Source organism: Scyliorhinus torazame, chromosome 26 (assembly GCF_047496885.1).
Source record: "Scyliorhinus torazame isolate Kashiwa2021f chromosome 26, sScyTor2.1, whole genome shotgun sequence".
NCBI lineage: Eukaryota > Metazoa > Chordata > Chondrichthyes > Carcharhiniformes > Scyliorhinidae > Scyliorhinus > Scyliorhinus torazame.
Window position 1 is genome coordinate 26,111,574 of NC_092732.1, and position 23,147 is coordinate 26,134,720.

Here is a 23,147-nt window from a genome sequence, read left to right on the forward strand (position 1 = left end):
TACTCTGTATCTAACGCCGTGCTGTACCTGTCCTGGGAGTGTTTGATGGGAACAGTGTAGAGGGAGCTTTACTCTGTATCTGACGCCGTGCTGTACCTGTCCTGGGAGTGTTTGATGGGGACAGTGTAGAGGGAGCTTTACTCTGTATCTAACCCCGTGCAGTACCTGTCCTGGGAGTGTTTAATGGGGAAAGTGTAGAGGGAGCTTTACTCTGTATCTAACCCCGTGCTGTACCTGTCCTGGGAGTGTTTGATGGGGACAGTGTAGAGGGAGCTTTACTCTGTATCTAACCCCGTGATGTAACTGTCCTGGGAGTGTTTGATAGGGACAGTGTAGAGGGAGCTTTACTCTGTATCTAACGCCGTGCTGTACCTGTCCTGGGAGTGTTTGATGGGGACAGTGTAGAGGGAGCTTTACTCTGTATCTGACGCCGTGCTGTACCTGTCCTGGGAGTGTTTGATGGGGACAGTGTAGAGTGAGCTTTACTCTGTATCTAACCCCGTGCTGTACCTGTCCCGGGAGTGTTTAATGGGGACAGTGTAGAGGGAGCTTTACTCTGTATCTAACCCCGTGCTGTACCTGTCCTGGGAGTGTTTGATGGGGACAGTGTAGAGGGAGCTTTACTCTGTATCTAACCCCGTGCTGTACCTGTCCTGGGAGTGTTTGATGGGGACAGTGTAGAGGGAGCTTTACTCTGTATCTAACCCCGTGCTGTACCTGTCCCGGGAGTGTTTAATGGGGACAGTGTAGAGGGAGCTTTACTCTGTATCTAACCCCGTGCTGTACCTGTCCTGGGAGTGTTTGATGGGGACAGTGTAGAGGGAGCTTTACTCTGTATCTAACCCCGTGCTGTACCTGTCCTGGGAGTGTTTGATGGGGACAGTGTAGAGGGAGCTTTACTCTGTATCTAACCCCGTGCTGTACCTGTCCTGGGAGTGTTTGAAGAGGACAGTGTAGAGGGAGCTTTACTCTGTATCTAACCCCGTGCTGTACCAGTCCTGGGAGTGTTTGATGGGGACAGTGTAGAGGGAGCTTTACTCTGTATCTAACCCCGTGTTGTACCTGTCCTGGGAGTGTTTGATGGGGACAGTGCAGCGGGAGCTTTACTCTGTATCCCACCCCGTGCTGTACCAGTCCTGGGAGTGTTTGATGGGGACAGTGTAGAGGGAGCTTTACTCTGTATCTAACCCCATGTTGTACCAGTCCTGGGAGTGTTTGATGGGGACAGTGTAGAGGGGGATTACTCTGTATCTAACCCCGTGCTATACCTGTCCTGGGAGTGTTTGATGGGGACAGTGTAGAGGGAGCTTTACTCTGTATCTAACCCCATGTTGTACCAGTCCTGGGAGTGTTTGATGGGGACAGTGTAGAGGGGGATTACTCTGTATCTAACCCCGTGCTATACCGGTCCTGGGAGTGTTTGATGGGGACAGTGTAGAGGGAGCTTTACTCTGTATCTAACCCCGTGCTGTACCTGTCCTGGGAGTGTTCAACGGGGACAGTGTAGAGGGAGCTTTACTCTGTAACTAACCCAGTGCTGTACCTGTCCTGGGAGTGTTTGATGGGGACAGTGTAGAGGGAGCTTTACTCTGTATCTAACCCCGTGCTGTACCTGTCCTGGGAGTGTTTGATGGGGACAGTGTAGAGGGAGCTTTACTCTGTATCTAACCCCGTGCCGTACCTGTCCTGGGACTGTTTGATGGGGACAGTGTAGAGGGAGCTTTACTCTGTATCTAACCCCGTGCTGTACCTGTCCTGGGAGTGTTTGATGGGGACAGTGTAGCGGGAACTTTACTCTGTATCTAACCCCGTGCTGTACCTGTCCTGGGAGTGTTTGATGGGGTCAGTGTAGAGGGAGCTTTACTCTGTAACTAACCCAGTGCTGTACCTGTCCTGGGAGTGTTTGATGGGGACAGTGTAGAGGGAGCTTTACTCTGTATCTAACCCCGTGCTGTACCAGTCCTGGGAGTGTTTGATGGGGACAGTGTAGAGGGAGCTTTACTCTGTATCTAACCCCGTGCTGTACCTGTCCTGGGAGTGTTTGATGGGGACAGTGTAGCGGGAGCTTTACTCTGTATTTAACCCCGTGCTGTACCAGTCCTGGGAATGTTTGATGGGGACAGTGTAGAGGGAGCTTTACTCTGTATCTAACCCCATGTTGTACCAGTCCTGGGAGTGTTTGATGGGGACAGTGTAGAGGGGGATTACTCTGTATCTAACCCCGTGCTATACCTGTCCTGGGTGTGTTTGATGGTGACAGTGTAGAGGGAGCTTTACTCTGTATCTAACCCTGTGCTGTACCAGTCCCGGGAGTGTTTGATGCGGACAGTGTAGAGGGAGCTTTACTCTGCATCTTACCCCATGTTGTACCAGTCCTGGGAGTGTTTGATGGGGACAGTGTAGAGGGGGATTACTCTGTATCTAATCCCGTGCTGTACCTGTCCTGGGAGTGTTTGACGGTGACAGTGTAGAGGGAGCTTTACTCTGTATCTGACGCCGTGCTGTACCTGTCCTGGGAGTGTTTGATGGGGACAGTGTACAGGGAGCTTTACTCTGTATCTAACCCCGTGCTGTACCAGTCCTGGGAGTGTTTGATGGGGACAGTGTAGAGGGAGCTTTACTCTGTATCTAACCCCATGTTGTACCAGTCCTGGGAGTGTTTGATGGGGACAGTGTAGAGGGGGATTACTCTGTATCTAACCCCGTGCTATACCTGTCCTGGGAGTGTTTGATGGTGACAGTGTAGAGGGAGCTTTACTCTGTATCTAACCCCGTGCTGTACCTGTCCTGGGAGTGTTTAACGGGGACAGTGTAGAGGGAGCTTTACTCTGTAACTAACCCAGTGCTGTACCTGTCCTGGGAGTGTTTGATGGGGACAGTGTAGAGGGAGCTTTACTCTGTATCTAACCCCGTGCTGTACCTGTCCTGGGAGTGTTTGATGGGGACAGTGTAGAGGTAGCTTTACTCTGTATCTAACCCTGTGCCGTACCTGTCCTGGGACTGTTTGATGGGGACAGTGTAGAGGGAGCTGTACTCTGTATCTAACCCCATGCTGTACCTGTCCTGGGAGTGTTTGATGGGGACAGTGTAGCGGGAGCTTTACTCTGTATCTAACCCCGTGCTGTACCTGTCCTGGGAGTGTTTGATGGGGTCAGTGTAGAGGGAGCTTTACTCTGTAACTAACCCAGTGCTGTACCTGTCCTGGGAGTGTTTGATGGGGACAGTGTAGAGGGAGCTTTACTCTGTATCTAACCCCGTGTTGTACCTGCCCTGGGAGTGTTTGATGGGGACAGTGCAGAGTTGGCCATTTCGGGTACTCTGTTGGGATTTCCTACCTGCGCAGTAAAGTTGTGCCTTTGTTTGTTATCTACAGATTTCGCTTGGCAGCTCTCGAGCTGGACAATGGCCTTCGTGTGCACAACAGTAGCAAGGACACAGGATATGACACTACCCCCACACACCCGCCCACCGCAGACAGCCTCTCTCAGCAGCTCTTGCCAAAGAGGCCTGCCTGGAGCTAGCAGTGTGGGACAAACTCACTCCCACAGCTGTCTCAATTGTGCCGAGGTCCCGGAAGCATTTACCTCTGTGCTGTCTTTATGACGAGGTGCACGGTGAGGCCGTGTTTGATGCCGTGTTGGTTTAACGTGTCGCCGTCCTTCAGTATCTTCCCCGCAAATATGAGCACCAGCTGCTCCTGCCTGGCTTTGAAACGCTTGGAGATTTCATCTTTGAACTAACAGGACAGATAAGAAAACAAGAAACATTACAGCTCGCACCCAAAAGGCATCAGTAAACCTGTACTGTACAGATCGATCAGACTTCAGTCCACCCTGGCCTGGCTGACCCTGGGCCAGGGTGTAATCACGGGTTAGGCAAGAGAGTAACACGCCTTGCAGCACAACCCGGTGAACCTGTGGGGCGAAAGAAGACTTGCTGGAGTACCGAACCTCCGCAGCTTCCCACAAGCTAGGATGGGATAAACAGTGACGCAGTCACAACGCGGGATTCACAGCGCTTGTCTGGAATGGCTGGTGTTAGCAAAGAGAGTGTAAACTCGGCACCGTACCGCACTGGGCATCGTACCGCACTGGGAACCGCACTGGGCATCGCACCGCACTGGGCACCGCACTGGGCACCGTACCGCACTGGGCACCGCACTGGGCATCGTACCGCACTGGGCACCGCACCGGGCATCGTACCGCACTGGGCATCGTACCGCACTCGGCACCGTACCGCACTGGGCATCGTACCGCACTCGGCACCGCACTGGGCATCGTACCGCACCGGGCACCGTACCGCACCCGGCATCGTACCGCACTCGGCACCGCACTGGGCACCGCACCGGGCACCGTACCGCACCGGGCACCGTACCGCACTGGGCACCGCACCGCACTGGGCACCGCACCGCACTGGGCACCGCACCGCACCGGGCATCGTACCGCACCGGACACCGTACCGCACTGGGCACCGCACCGCACTGGGCACCGCACCGCATCGGGCAACGTACCGCACCGGGCACCGTACCGCACCGGGCATCGTACCGCACTGGGCACCGCACCGCACTGGGCACCGCACCGCACCGGGCACCGTACCGCACTGGGCACCGTACCGCACTCGGCACCGTATCGCACTGGGCACCGCACCGCACTGGGCACCGTACCGCACTGGGCACCGCACCGCACTGGGCACCGTACCGCACTGGGCACCGTACCGCACTGGGCACCGTACCGCACTCCGCACCGTACCGCACTGGGCACCGTACCGCACTCCGTACCGCACTGGGCACCGTACCGCACTCCGCACCGTACCGCACTCGGTACCGCACTGGGCACCGCACCGGGCACCGTACCGCACTCGGCACCGCACCGGGCACCGCACCCACTCGGCACCGCACTGGGCACCGTACCGCGCTCGGCACCGCACCGGGCACCGCACCGCACTGGGCACCGCACCGCACCGGGCACCGCGCCGCACTGGGCACCGTACCGCACTGGGCACCGCACCGCACTGGGCACCGTACCGCACCGGGCACCGCACCGCACTGGGCACCGTACCGCACTGGGCACCGCACCGCACTGGGCACCGTACCGCACTGGGCACCGCACCGCACTGGGCACCGTACCGCACTGGGCACCGCACCGCACTGGGCACCGCACCGCACTGGGCACCGTACCGCACTGGGCACCGTACCGCACTGGGCACCGTACCGCACTGGGCACCGCACCGCACTCGGCACCGTACCGCTCTGGGCACCGCACCGCACTGGGCACCGTACCGCACTGGGCACCGCACCGCACTGGGCACCGCACTCGGCACCGCAACACACCGGGCACCGCACTCGGCACCACACTGGGCACCGCACCGCAATGGGCACCACACTCGGCACCGTACACCGCACTCGGCACCGCACCGCACTGGGCACCGCACTCGGCACCGCAACACACTGGGCACCGCACTCGGCACCACACCGGGCACCGCACCGCAATGGGCACCGCACTCGGCACCGTACCGCAACGCAGCGGGCACCGCACCGCACCGGGCACCGCACCGCACCGGGCACCGCACTCAGCACCGGGCACCGCACCGCACTGGGCACCGCACCGGGCACCGTACCGCACTGGGCACCGTACCGCACTCGGCACCGCACCGCACTGGGCACCGCACCGGGCACCGTACCGCACTCAGCACCGTACCGCACTGGGCACCGTACCGCACCGGGCACCGCACCGGGCACCGCACTCGGCACCGTACCGCACCGGGCACCGCACCGCAACGTACCGGGCACCGTACCGCACTGGGCACCGCACCCGGCACCGTACCGCACTGGGCACTGTACCGCACTCGGCACCGTACCGGGCACCGCACTGGGCACAGTACCACACTGGGCACCGTACCGCACTCGGCACCGCACTGGGCACCGTACCGTACTGGGCACCGCACCGCACTGGGCACCGTACCGCACTCGGCACCACACTGGGCATCGTACCGCACTGGGCACCGTACCGCACTCGGCACCACACTGGGCATCGTACCGCACTGGGCACCGCACCGCACTGGGCACCGTACCGCACTGGGCACCGTACCGGACTCGGCACCGTACCGCACTGGGCACCGTACCGCACTGGGCACCGTACCGCACTGGGCACCGTACCGCACTGGGCACCGTACCGCACTGGGCACCGCACTGGGCACCGCACTGGGCACCGCACAGCACTCGGCACCGCACTGGGCACCGCAAACCACTTGGCACTGTACCGCACTGGGCACCGCACGGGGCACCGTACCGCACTGGGCATCGCACCGGGCACCGCCCCGCACTGGGCACCGCACCGCACTCAGCACCGCACCGGGCACCCCACCGAACTCGGCACCGTACCGCACTGGGCACCGCACTGGGCACCGTACCGCACTGGGCACCGTACCGGGCACCGTACCGCACTCAGCACCGTACCGCACTGGGCACCGTACCGCACCGGGCACCGCACTGGGCACCGCACTCGGCACCGCACCGCAACGTACCGGGCACCGTACCGCACTGGGCACCGCACCCGGCACCGTACCGCACTGGGCACCGTACCGCACTCGGCACCGTACCGGGCACCGCACTGGGCACAGTACCACACTGGGCACCGTACCGCACTCGGCACCGCACTGGGCACCGTACCGCACTGGGCACCGTACCGGACTCGGCACCGTACCGCACTGGGCACCGTACCGCACTGGGCACCGTACCGCACTGGGCACCGTACCGGACTCGGCACCGTACCGCACTGGGCACCGTACCGCACTGGGCACCGTACCGCACTGGGCACCGTACCGCACTGGGCACCGTACCGCACTGGGCACCGTACCGCACTCCGCACCGTACCGCACTGGGCACCGTACCGCACTCCGTACCGCACTGGGCACCGTACCGCACTCCGCACCGTACCGCACTCGGTACCGCACTGGGCACCGCACCGGGCACCGTACCGCACTCGGCACCGCACCGGGCACCGCACCCACTCGGCACCGCACTGGGCACCGTACCGCGCTCGGCACCGCACCGGGCACCGCACCGCACTGGGCACCGCGCCGCACTGGGCACCGTACCGCACTCCGGACCGTACCGCACTGGGCACCGTACCGCACTCCGTACCGCACTGGGCACCGTACCGCACTCCGCACCGTACCGCACTCGGTACCGCACTGGGCACCGCACCGGGCACCGTACCGCACTCGGCACCGCACCGGGCACCGCACCCACTCGGCACCGCACTGGGCACCGTACCGCGCTCGGCACCGCACCGGGCACCGCACCGCACTGGGCACCGCGCCGCACTGGGCACCGTACCGCACTGGGCACCGTACCGCACTGGGCACCGCACCGCACTGGGCACCGTACCGCACTGGGCACCGCGCCGCACTGGGCACCGCACCGCACCGGGCACCGCGCCGCACTGGGCACCGCGCCGCACTGGGCACCGTACCGCACTGGGCACCGTACCGCACTGGGCACCGCACCGCACTGGGCACCGTACCGCACCGGGCACCGCACCGCACCGGGCACCGTACCGCACTGGGCACCGCACCGCACTGGGCACCGTACCGCACTGGGCACCGCACCGCACTGGGCACCGTACCGCACTGGGCACCGCACCGCACTCGGCACCGTACCGCACTGGGCACCGCACCGCACTGGGCACCGTACCGCACTGGGCACCGCACCGCACTGGGCACCGTACCGCACTGGGCACCGCACCGCACTCGGCACCGTACCGCACTGGGCACCGCACCGCACTCGGCACCGTACCGCTCTGGGCACCGCACCGCACTGGGCACCGTACCGCACTGGGCACCGCACCGCGCTGGGCACCGCACTCGGCACCGCAATACACCGGGCACCGCACTCGGCACCACACTGGGCACCGCACCGCAATGGGCACCGCACTCGGCACCGTACACCGCACTCGGCACCGTACCGCACTGGGCACCGCACCGCACTGGGCACCGCACTCGGCACCGCAACACACTGGGCACCGCACTCGGCACCACACCGGGCACCGCACCGCAATGGGCACCGCACTCGGCACCGTACCGCAACGCAGCGGGCACCGCACTCGGCACCGCACCGCACCGGGCACCGCACCGCACCGGGCACCGCACTCAGCACCGGGCACCGCACCGCACTGGGCACCGCACCGGGCACCGTACCGCACTGGGCACCGTACCGCACACGGCACCGCACCGCACTGGGCACCGCACCGGGCACCGTACCGCACTCAGCACCGTACCGCACTGGGCACCGTACCGCACCGGGCACCGCACCGGGCACCGCACTCGGCACCGTACCGCACCGGGCACCGCACCGCAACGTACCGGGCACCGTACCGCACTGGGCACCGCACCCGGCACCGTACCGCACTCGGCACCGTACCGCACTGGGCACCGCACTGGGCACCGCACAGCACTCGGCACCGCACTGGGCACCGCAAACCACTTGGCACTGTACCGCACTGGGCACCGCACGGGGCACCGTACCGCACTGGGCATCGCACCGGGCACCGCCCCGCACTGGGCACCGCACCGCACTCAGCACCGCACCGGGCACCCCACCGCACTGGGCACCGTACCGCACTGGGCACCGTACCGCACTGGGCACCGTACCGCACTCAGCACCGTACCGCACTGGGCACCGTACCGCACCGGGCACCTCACCGCACTGGGCACCGCACTCGGCACCGTACCGCACCGGGCACCGCACCGGGCACCGTACCGCACTGGGCACCGCACCCGGCACCGTACCGCACTCGGCACCGTACCGCACTCGGCACCGTACCGCACTGGGCACCGTACCGCACTCGGCACCGTACCGGGCACCGCACTGGGCACAGTACCACACTGGGCACCGTACCGCACTGGGCACCGTACCGCACTGGGCACCGTACCGGACTCGGCACCGTACCGCACTGGGCACCGTACCGCACTGGGCACCGTACCGGACTCGGCACCGTACCGCACTGGGCACCGTACCGCACTGGGCACCGTACCGCACTGGGCACCGTACCGCACTGGGCACCGCACTGGGCACCGCACAGCACTCGGCACCGCACTGGGCACCGCAAACCACTTGGCACTGTACCGCACTGGGCACCGCACGGGGCACCGTACCGCACTGGGCATCGCACCGGGCACCGCCCCGCACTGGGCACCGCACCGCACTCAGCACCGGGCACCCCACCGAACTCGGCAACGGGCACCACACTCGGCACCGTACTGCAACGCACCGGGCACCGCACCGCACTGGGCACCGTACCGCACTGGGCACCGCACCCGGCACCGCACTCGGCACCGTACCGCAACGCACCGCACTCAGCACCGCACCGCACTCGGCACCGTACCGCACTGGGCACCGGACCGGGCACCGCACTGGGCACCGTACCGCACTGGGCACCGCACCGCACTCGGCACCGCACTGGGCACAGTACCGCACTGGGCACCATACCGCACTGGGCACCGCACCGCACTGGGCACCGCACTGGGCACCGCACCGCACTGGGCACCGCACCGCACTGGGCACCGCACTGGGCACAGTACCGCACTGGGCATCGTACCGGACTGGGCACCGTACCGCACTGGGCACCGCACAGCACCGCACTGGGCACCGTACTGCACTGGGCATCGTACCGCCCCGCACTGGGCACCGTACTGCACTCGGCGCCGCAGTGGGCACCGCACCGCACTCAGCACCGCACCGGGCACTGTACCGCACTCGGCACCACACCGAACTCGGCACTGCACCGCACTGGGCACCGTACCGCACCGGGCACCGCACTGGGCACCGTACCGCACTGGGCACTGTACCGGACCGGGCACCGCAACGGGCACCACACTCGGCACCGTACCGCAACGCACCGGGCACAGCACTCGGAACTGTACTGCACCGGGCACCGTACCGCACCGGGCATCGTACCGCACTCGGCACTGTACCGCACTCGGCACCGCAAAGCACGCGGCACCGTACCGCACTGGGCACCGTACCGCACTCGGCACCGTACCGCACTGGGCACCGTACCGGGCACCGTACCGCAACGCACCGGGCACCGCACTGGGCACAGTACCGCACTGGGCACCGCAAAGCACGCGGCACCGTACCGCACTGGGCACCGTACCGCACTGGGCACCGCAAAGCACGCGGCACCGTACCGCACTGGGCACCGCAAAGCACGCGGCACCGTACCGCACTGGGCACCGTACCGCAACGCACCGGGCACCGCACTCGGCACCGTACCGCACCGGGCACCGCACTGGGCACCGCAAAGCACGCGGCACCGTACCGCACTGGGCACCGTACCGCACTGGGCACCGTACCGCACCGGGCACCGCACTGGGCACCGCAAAGCACGCGGCACCGTACCGCACTGGGCACCGTACCGCAACGCACCGGGCACCGCACTCGGCACCGTACCGCACTGGGCATCGCGCTGGGCACCGCACCGCGCCGGGCACCGCAAAGCACGCGGCACCGTACCGCACTGGGCACCGTACCGCACTGGGCACCGTACCGGGCACCGTACCGCACCCGGCACCGCACAGCACCCGGCACCGCACTGGGCACCGCAAAGCACTCGGCACCGCACCGCACCGGGCACCGTACCGCACTCGGCACCGCACTGGGCATCGTACCGCGCTGGGCACCGCACCGCACTGGGCACCGTACCGCACTGGGCACCGTACCGCACCGGGCTGAGCACCGCACTGGGCACCGTACCGCACTGGGCACCGTACCGCACTGGGCACCGCACTGGGCACCGTACCGCACCCGGCACCGCACTGGGCACCGTACCGCACTGGGCACCGCACTGGGCATCGTACCGCACTGGGCACCGCACTGGGCATCGTACCGCACTGGGCACCGTACCGCACCCGGCACCGCACTGGGCACCGTACCGCACTGGGCACCGTACCGCACTGGGCACCGCACTGGGCATCGTACCGCACTGGGCACCGTACTGAGCACCGCACTGGGCACCGTACCGCACTCGGCGCCGCACTGGGCACCGCACTCGGCACCGCACCGCACCGCACTCGGCACCGTACCGCACTCGGCACCGCACTGGGCACCGCACCCGGCACCGTACCGCACCGGGCACCGTACCGCACCCGGCACAGTACCGCACTCGGCACCGCACTGGGCACCGCACCCGGCACCGTACCGCACCGGGCACCGGACCGCACCCGGCACAGTACCGCACTCGGCACCGCACCGGGCACCGCACCGCACTGGGCACCGTACCGCACTGGGCACCGTACCGCACTGGGCAACGCACCGCACTCGGCAACGCACCGCACTCGGCAACGCACCGCACTCGGCACCGTACCGCACTCGGCAACGCACCGCACTGGGCACCGTACCGCACTGGGCACCGTACCGCACTCGGCACCGTACCGCACTCGGCAACGCACCGCACTGGGCACCGTACCGCACTCGGCAACGCACAGCACTCGGCAACGCACAGCACTCGGCATCGTACCGCACTGGGCACCGTACCGCACTCGGCACTGTACCGCACTCGGCACTGTACCGCACTCGGCACCGCACTGCACTGGGCACCGCACTGGGCACCGCACCGGGCACCGCACCGCACTGGGCACCGCACTTGGCACCGTACCGCAACGGGCACCGCACCGCACTGGGCACCGCAAAGCACTCGGCACCGCACCGCACTGGGCACCGTACCGCACTGGGCACCGTACCGGGCACCGTACCACACTGGGCATCGTACCGCACTGGGCATCGTACCGCACTGGGCACCGTACCGCAGTGGGCATCGTACCGCAGTGGGCACCGTACCGCACTGGGCACCGTACCGCACTGGGCACCGTACCGCACTGGGCACCGCACCGGGCACCGCACAGCACATAAGATATACCATCTATTATACACTATAGATTCTGACACACAGATAAAATATCCCATCTATTATACTCTATAGATTCTGACACAGATAAAATATCCCATCTATTATACTCTATAGATTCTGACACACAGATAAAATATCACATCTATTATACTCTATAGGTTCAGACAAAGGGATAAAATATCCCATCTATTATATGCTATAGATTCTGACACACAGATAAAATATCCCATCTATTATACACTATAGATTCTGACACACAGATAAAATATCCCATCTATTATACACTATAGATTCTGACACAGGGATAAAATATCCCATCTATTATACTCTATAGATTCTGACACACAGATAAAATATCCCATCTATTATACTCTATAGATTCTGATACAGATAAAATATCACATCTATTATACTCTATAGATTCTGATACAGATAAAATATCCCATCTATTATACTCTATAGGTTCTGACAAAGGGATAAAATATCCCATCTATTATATGCTATAGATTCTGACACACAGATAAAATATCCCATCTATTATACACTATAGATTCTGACACACAGATAAAATATCCCATCTATTATACACTATAGATTCTGACACAGGGATAAAATATCCCATCTATTATACTCTATAGATTCTGACACACAGATAAAATATCCCATCTATTATACTCTTATAGATTCTGATACAGATAAAATATCACATCTATTATACTCTATAGGTTCTGACAAAGGGATAAAATATCCCATCTATTATATGCTATAGATTCTGACACAGGGATAAAATATCCCAACTATTATACTCTATAGATTCTGACACACAGATAAAAGATCCCATCTATTATACTCTATAGATTCTGACACAGATAAAATATCACATCTATTATACTCTATAGGTTCTGACAAAGGGATAAAATATCCCATCTATTATACTCTATAGATTCTGACACAGATAAAATATCCCATCTATTATGCTCTATAGATTCTGACAAAGGGATAAAATATCCCGTCTATTATACTCTATAGATTCTGACACACAGATAAAATATCCCATCTATTATACACTATAGATTCTGACACAGGGATAAAATATCCCAACTATTATACTCTATAGATTCTGACACAGATAAAATATCCCATCTATTATTCTCTATAGATTCTGACACAGATAAAATATCCCATCTATTATACTCTATAGATTCTGACACACAGATAAAATATCCCATCTATTATACACTATAGATTCTGACACAGGGATAAAATATCCCAACTATTATACTCTATAGATTCTGACACAGATAAAATATCCCATCTATTATTCTCTATAGATTCTGACACAGATAAAATATCCCATCTATTATACTCTATAGATTCTGACAAAGGGATAAAATATCCCATCTATTATACTCTATAGATTCTGACACAGATAAAATATCCCATCTATTATGCTCTATAGATTCTGACAAAGGGATAAAATATCCCATCTATTATACCCTATAGATTCTGACACAGATAAAATATCCCATCTATTATTCTCTATAGATTCTGACACAGATAAAATATCCCATCTATTATACTCTATAGATTCTGACACAGATAAAATATCCCATCTATTATACTCGAGATTCTGACATAGATAAAATATCCCATCTATTATATGCTATAGATTCAGACACAGATAAAATATCCCAACTATTATACTCTATAGATTCTAACAAAGGGATAAAATATCCCGTCTAACATACTCTATAGATTCTGACACAGATAAAATATCCCATCTACTATACTCCACAGATTCTGACACACAGATAAAATATCCCATCTATTATGCTCTATAGATTCTGACACACAGATAAAATATCCCATCTATTATACTCTATAGATTCTGACACACAGATAAAATATCCCATCTATTATACACTATAGATTCTGACACGCAGATAAAATATCCCATCTATTATACACTATAGATTCTGACACAGGGATAAAATATCCCATCTATTATACTCTATAGATTCTGACACACAGATAAAATATCCCATCTATTATACTCTATAGATTCTGATACAGATAAAATATCACATCTATTATACTCTATAGGTTCTGACAAAGGGATAAAATATCCCATCTATTATATGCTATAGATTCTGACACAGGGATAAAATATCCCAACTATTATACTCTATAGATTCTGACACACAGATAAAACATCCCATCTATTATGCTCTATAGATTCTGACAAAGGGATAAAATATCCCGTCTATTATACTCTATAGATTCTGACACACAGATAAAATATCCCATCTATTATACACTATAGATTCTGACACAGGGATAAAATATCCCAACTATTATACTCTATAGATTCTGACACAGATAAAATATCCCATCTATTATTCTCTATAGATTCTGACACAGATAAAATATCCCATCTATTATACTCTATAGATTCTGACACACAGATAAAATATCCCATCTATTATACACTATAGATTCTGACACAGGGATAAAATATCCCAACTATTATACTCTATAGATTCTGACACAGATAAAATATCCCATCTATTATTCTCTATAGATTCTGACACAGATAAAATATCCCATCTATTATACTCTATAGATTCTGACAAAGGGATAAAATATCCCATCTATTATACTCTATAGATTCTGACACAGATAAAATATCCCATCTATTATACTCTATAGATTCTGACACAGATAAAATATCCCATCTATTATACTCGAGATTCTGACACAGATAAAATATCCCATCTATTATATGCTATAGATTCAGACACAGATAAAATATCCCAACTATTATACTCTATAGATTCTAACAAAGGGATAAAATATCCCGTCTAACATACTCTATAGATTCTGACACAGATAAAATATCCCATCTACTATACTCCACAGATTCTGACACACAGATAAAATATCCCTTCTATTATTCTCTATAGATTCTGACACAGATAAAATATCCCATCTATTATACTCTATAGATTCTGACACAGATAAAATATTCCATCTATTATATGCTATAGATTCAGACACAGATAAAATATCCCAACTATTATACTCTATAGATTCTGACAAAGGGATAAAATATCCCGTCTATCATACTCTATAGATTCTGACAAAGGGATAAAATATCCCATCTATTATGCTCTATAGATTCTGACACAGATAACATATCCTATCTATTATACTCTATAGATTCTGACAGATAAACTATCCCATCTATTATACTCTATAGATTCTGACACAGATAAAATATCCCATCTATTATACTCTATAGATTCTGACACAGATAAAATACCCCAACTATTATGCTCTATAGATTCTGACAAAGGGATAAAATATCCCATCTATTATACTCTATAGATTCTGACACAAATAAAATATCCCATCTATTATACTCCATAGATTCTGACAAAGGGATAAAATATCCCATCTATCATACTCTATAGATTCTGACAAAGGGATAAAACATCCCATCTATTATACTCTATAGATTCTGACATAGATAAAATATCCCATCTATTATACTCTATAGATTCTGACACACAGATAAAATATCCCATCTATTATACTCTATAGATTCTGACACAGATAAAATATCCCATCTATTATACTCTATAGATTCTGACAGATAAAATATCCCATCTACTATACTCTATAGATCCTGACACACAGATAAAATATCCCATCTATTATACTCTATAGATTCTGACAGATAAAATATCCCATCTACTATACTCTATAGATTCTGCCACACAGATAAAATATCCCATCAATTATACTCCATAGATTCTGACACAGGGATAAAATATCCCATCTATTATACTCTATAGATTCTGACACAGATAAAAGATCCCATCTATTATGTTCTATAGATTCTGACACAGATAACATATCCTATCTATTATACTCTATAGATTTTGACAGATAAAATATCCCATCGATTATACTCTATAGATTTTGACACAGATAACATATCCTATCTATTATACTCTATAGATTCTGACAGATAAAATATCCCATCTATTTTACTCTATAGGTTCTGACAGACAGACAAAATATCCCATCTATTATACGCTATAGATTCTGACACAGATAAAATATCCCATCTACTATACTCCATAGATTCTGACAAAGGGATAAAATATCCCATCTATTATACTCTATAGATTCTGACACACAGATAAAATATCCCATCTATTATACCCTATAGATTCTGACAAAGGGATAAAATATCCTATCTATTATACTCCATAGATTCTGACACAGATAAAAGATCCCAACTATTATACTCTATAGATTCTGACACACAGATAAAATATCCCATCTATTATACCCTATAGATTCTGACACAGGGATAAAATATCCCATCTATTATACTCTATAGATTCTGACAAAGGGATAAAATATCCCATCTATTATACTCTATAGATTCTGACACACAGATAAAATATCCCATCTATTATACTCGATAGATTCTGACAAAGGGATAAAATATCCCATCTATCATACTCTATAGATTCTGACACACAGATAAAATATCCCATCTATTATACTCTATAGATTGTGACACACAGATAAAATATCCCATCTATTATACTCTATAGATTCTGATACAGATAAAATATCCCATCTATTATACTCTATAGATTCTGACACACAGATAAAATATCCCATCTATTATACCCTATAGATTCTGACACACAGATAAAATATCCCATCTATTATACTCTATAGATTCTGACACACAGATAAAATATCCCATTTATTATACTCTATAGATTCTGACACACAGATAAAATATCCCATCTATTATACTCTATAGATTCTGACACACAGATAAAATATCCCATCTATTATACTCTATAGACTCTGACACACAGATAAAATATCCCATCTATTATACTCTATAGATTCTGAGACACAGATAAAATATCCCATCTATTATGTTCTATAGATTCTGACACAGGGATAAAATATCCAATCTATTATACTCTATAGATTCTGACACACAGATAAAATATCCCATCTATTATACTCTATAGATTCTGACGCAGGGATAAAATAACCCATCTATTATATGCTATAGATTCTGACACAGATAAAATATCCAATCTATTATACTCTATAGATTCTGACACAGATCAAATATCCCATCTATTATACTCTATAGATTCTGACACACAGATAAAATATCCCATCTATTATACTCTATAGATTCTGACACAGATAAAATATCCCATCTATTATACTCTATAGATTCTGACACACAGATAAAATATCCCATCTATTATACTCTATAGATTCTGACACACAGATAAAATATCCCATCTATTATACTCTATAGATTCTGACACAGGGATAAAATATCCCATCTATTATATGCTATAGATTCTGACACACAGATAAAAAATCCCATCTATTATACTCTATAGATTCTGACACAGGGATAAAATATCCCATCTATTATATGCTATAGATTCTGACACAGATAAAAGATCCCATCTATTATACTCTATAGATTCTGACACACAGATAAAATATCCCATCTATTATATGCTATAGATTCTGACACAGATAAAATATCCCATCTATTATGCTCTATAGATACTGACACACAGATAAAATATCCCATCTATTATACTCCATAGATTCTGACACAGATAAAATATCCCATCTATTATACTCTATAGATTCTGACACACAGATAAAATATCCCATCTATTATACTCTATAGATTCTGACACACAGATAAAATATCCCATCTATTATACTCCATAGATTCTGACACAGATAAAATATCCCATCTATTAGACTCTATAGATTCTGACACACAGATAAAATATCCCATCTATTATAATCTATAGATTCTGACACACAGATAAAATATCCCATCTATTATACTCTATAGATTCTGACACACAGATAAAATATCCCATCTATTATACTCTTATAGATTCTGACACACAGATAAAATATCCCATCTATTATACTCTATAGATTCTGAGACACAGATAAAATATCCCATCTATTATACTCTATAGATTCTGACACACAGATAAAATATCCCATCTATTATACTCTATAGATTCTGACACACAGATAAAATATCCCATCTATTATACTCTATAGATTCTGACACAGATAAAATATCCCATCTATTATACTCCATAGATTCTGACACAGATAAAATATCCCATCTATTATACTCTATAGATTCTGACACACAGATAAAATATCCCATCTATTATACTCTATAGATTCTGACACAGATAAAATACCCCATCTATTATACTCTATAGATTCTGACACACAGATAAAATATCCCATCTATTATACTCCATAGATTCTGACACAGATAAAATATCCTATCTATTATACTCTATAGATTCTGACACAGAGAAAATATCCCATCTATTATACTCTATAGATTCTGACACAGATAAAATATCCCATCTATTATACTCCATAGATTCTGACACAGATAAAATATCCCATCTATTATACTCTATAGATTCTGACACACAGATAAAATATCCCATCTATTATACTCTATAGATTCTGACACACAGATAAAATATCCCATCTATTATACTCCATAGATTCTGACACAGATAAAATATCCCATCTATTATACTCTATAGATTCTGACACAGATAAAATATCCCATCTATTATACTCCATAGATTCTGACACAGATAAAATATCCCATCTATTATACTCTATAGATTCTGACACACAGATAAAATATCCCATCTATTAGACTCTATAGATTCTGACACACAGATAAAATATCCCATCTATTATACTCCATAGATTCTGACAAAGGGATAAAATATCCCATCTATCATACTCTGTAGATTCTGACACACAGATAAAATATCCCATCTATTATACTCTATAGATTCTGACACAGATAAAATATCCCATCTATTATACTCCATAGATTCTGACACAGATAAAATATCCCATCTATTAGACTCTATAGATTCTGACACACAGATAAAATATCCCATCTATTATACTCTATAGATTCTGACACACAGATAAAATATCCCATCTATTAGACTCTATAGATTCTGACACACAGATAAAATATCCCATCTATTATACTCCATAGATTCTGACAAAGGGATAAAATATCCCATCTATCATACTCTATAGATTCTGACACAGATAAAATATCCCATCTATTATACTCCATAGATTCTGACACAGATAAAATATCCCATCTATTAGACTCTATAGATTCTGACACACAGATAAAATATCCCATCTATTATAATCTATAGATTCTGACACACAGATAAAATATCCCATCTATTATACTCTATAGATTCTGACGCAGGGATAAACTATCCCATCTATTATACTCTTATAGATTCTGACACACAGATAAAATATCCCATCTATTATACTCTATAGATTCTGACACAGGGATAAAATATCCCATCTATTATACTCTATAGATTCTGACACAGATAAAATATCCCATCTATTATACTCTATAGATTCTGACACAGGGATAAAATATCCCATCTATTATATGCTATAGATTCTGACACAGATAAAAGATCCCATCTATTATACTCTATAGATTCTGAGACACAGATAAAATATCCCATCTATTATGTTCTATAGATTCTGACACAGGGATAAAATATCCAATCTATTATACTCTATAGATTCTGACACACAGATAAAATATCCCATCTATTATACTCTATAGATTCTGACGCAGGGATAAAATAACCCATCTATTATATGCTATAGATTCTGACACAGATAAAATATCCAATCTATTATACTCTATAGATTCTGACACAGATCAAATATCCCATCTATTATACTCTATAGATTCTGACACACAGATAAAATATCCCATCTATTATACTCTATAGATTCTGACACAGATAAAATATCCCATCTATTATACTCTATAGATTCTGACACACAGATAAAATATCCCATCTATTATACTCTATAGATTCTGACACACAGATAAAATATCCCATCTATTATACTCTATAGATTCTGACACAGGGATAAAATATCCCATCTATTATATGCTATAGATTCTGACACACAGATAAAAAATCCCATCTCTTATACTCTATAGATTCTGACACAGGGATAAAATATCCCATCTATTATATGCTATAGATTCTGACACAGATAAAAGATCCCATCTATTATACTCTATAGATTCTGACACACAGATAAAATATCCCATCTATTATATGCTATAGATTCTGACACAGATAAAATATCCCATCTATTATGCTCTATAGATACTGACACACAGATAAAATATCCCATCTATTATACTCCATAGATTCTGACACAGATAAAATATCCCATCTATTATACTCTATAGATTCTGACACACAGATAAAATATCCCATCTATTATACTCTATAGATTCTGACACACAGATAAAATATCCCATCTATTATACTCCATAGATTCTGACACAGATAAAATATCCCATCTATTAGACTCTATAGATTCTGACACACAGATAAAATATCCCATCTATTATAATCTATAGATTCTGACACACAGATAAAATATCCCATCTATTATACTCTTATAGATTCTGACACACAGATAAAATATCCCATCTATTATACTCTATAGATTCTGAGACACAGATAAAATATCCCATCTATTATGTTCTATAGATTCTGACACAGGGATAAAATATCCAATCTATTATACTCTATAGATTCTGACACACAGATAAAATATCCCATCTATTATACTCTATAGATTCTGACGCAGGGATAAAATAACCCATCTATTATATGCTATAGATTCTGACACAGATAAAATATCCAATCTATTATACTCTATAGATTCTGACACAGATCAAATATCCCATCTATTATACTCTATAGATTCTGACACACAGATAAAATATCCCATCTATTACACTCTATAGATTCTGACACAGGGATAAAATATCCCATCTATTATACTCTATAGATTCTGACACAGATAAAATATCCCATCTATTATACTCTATAGACTCTGACAAAGGGATAAAATATCCCATCTATTATATGCTATAGATTCTGACACACAGATAAAATATCCCATCTATTATACTCTATAGATTCTGACACACAGATAAAATATCCCATCTATTATACTCTATAGATTCTGACACACAGATAAAATATCCCATCTATTATACTCTATAGATTCTGACACAGGGATAAAATATCCCATCTATTATATGCTATAGATTCTGACACACAGATAAAATATCCCATCTATTATACTCTATAGATTCTGACACAGGGATAAAATATCCCATCTATTATATGCTATAGATTCTGACACAGATAAAAGATCCCATCTATTATACTCTATAGATTCTGACACACAGATAAAATATCCCATCTATTATACTCTATAGATTCTGACACACAGATAAATTATCCCATCTATTATACTCTATAGATTCTGACACACAGATAAAATATCCCATCTATTATACTCTATAGATTCTGACGCAGGGATAAAATAACCCATCTATTATATGCTATAGATTCTGACACAGATAAAATATCCAATCTATTATACTCTATAGATTCTGACACAGATCAAATATCCCATCTATTATACTCTATAGATTCTGACACACAGATAAAATATCCCATCTATTACACTCTATAGATTCTGACACAGGGATAAAATATCCCATCTATTATACTCTATAGATTCTGACACAGATAAAATATCCCATCTATTATACTCTATAGACTCTGACAAAGGGATAAAATATCCCATCTATTATATGCTATAGATTCTGACACACAGATAAAATATCCCATCTATTATACTCTATAGATTCTGACACACAGATAAAATATCCCATCTATTATACTCTATAGATTCTGACACACAGATAAAATATCCCATCTATTATACTCTATAGATTCTGACACAGGGATAAAATATCCCATCTATTATATGCTATAGATTCTGACACACAGATAAAATATCCCATCTATTATACTCTATAGATTCTGACACAGGGATAAAATATCCCATCTATTATATGCTATAGATTCTGACACAGATAAAAGATCCCATCTATTATACTCTATAGATTCTGACACACAGATAAAATATCCCATCTATTATACTCTATAGATTCTGACACACAGATAAATTATCCCATCTATTATACTCTATAGATTCTGAGACACAGATAAAATATCCCATCTATTATGTTCTATAGATTCTGACAAAGGGATAAAATATCCAATCTATTGTACTCTATAGATTCTGACACAGAGAAAATATCCCATCTATTATACTCTATAGATTCTGACACAGATAAAATATCCCATCTATTATACTCCATAGATTCTGACACAGATAAAATATCCCATCTATTATACTCTATAGATTCTGACACACAGATAAAATATCCCATCTATTATACTCTATAGATTCTGACACACAGATAAAATATCCCATCTATTATACTCCATAGATTCTGACACAGATAAAATATCCCATCTATTAGACTCTATAGATTCTGACACACAGATAAAATATCCCATCTATTATACTCCATAGATTCTGACAAAGGGATAAAATATCCCATCTATCATACTCTATAGATTCTGACACACAGATAAAATATCCCATCTATTATACTCTATAGATTCTGACACAGATAAAATATCCCATCTATTATACTCCATAGATTCTGACACAGATAAAATATCCCATCTATTAGACTCTATAGATTCTGACACACAGATAAAATATCCCATCTATTATAATCTATAGATTCTGACACACAGATAAATTATCCCATCTATTATACTCTGTAGATTCTGAGACACAGATAAAATATCCCATCTATTATGTTCTATAGATTCTGACAAAGGGATAAAATATCCAATCTATTATACTCTATAGATTCTGACAAAGGGATAAAATATCCCATCTATCATACTCTATAGATTCTGACACACAGATAAAATATCCCATCTATTATACTCTATAGATTCTGACACACAGATAAAATATCCCATCTATTATGTTCTTTAGATTCTGACACAGATAAAATATCCCATCTATTATACTCTATAGATTCTGACACAGATAAAATATCCCATCTATTATACTCTATAGATTCTGACACAGATAAAATATCCCACCTATTATTCTCTATAGGTTCTGACACAGATA

General features: G+C 48.3%; 1 pseudogene; it reads right to left on the reverse strand.

The window, feature by feature from the left end:
* The window catches only part of LOC140402858 (ubiquilin-4-like), a 104,020-nt pseudogene that overhangs the window by 63,441 nt on the left and 17,432 nt on the right, over positions 1-23,147 (reverse strand).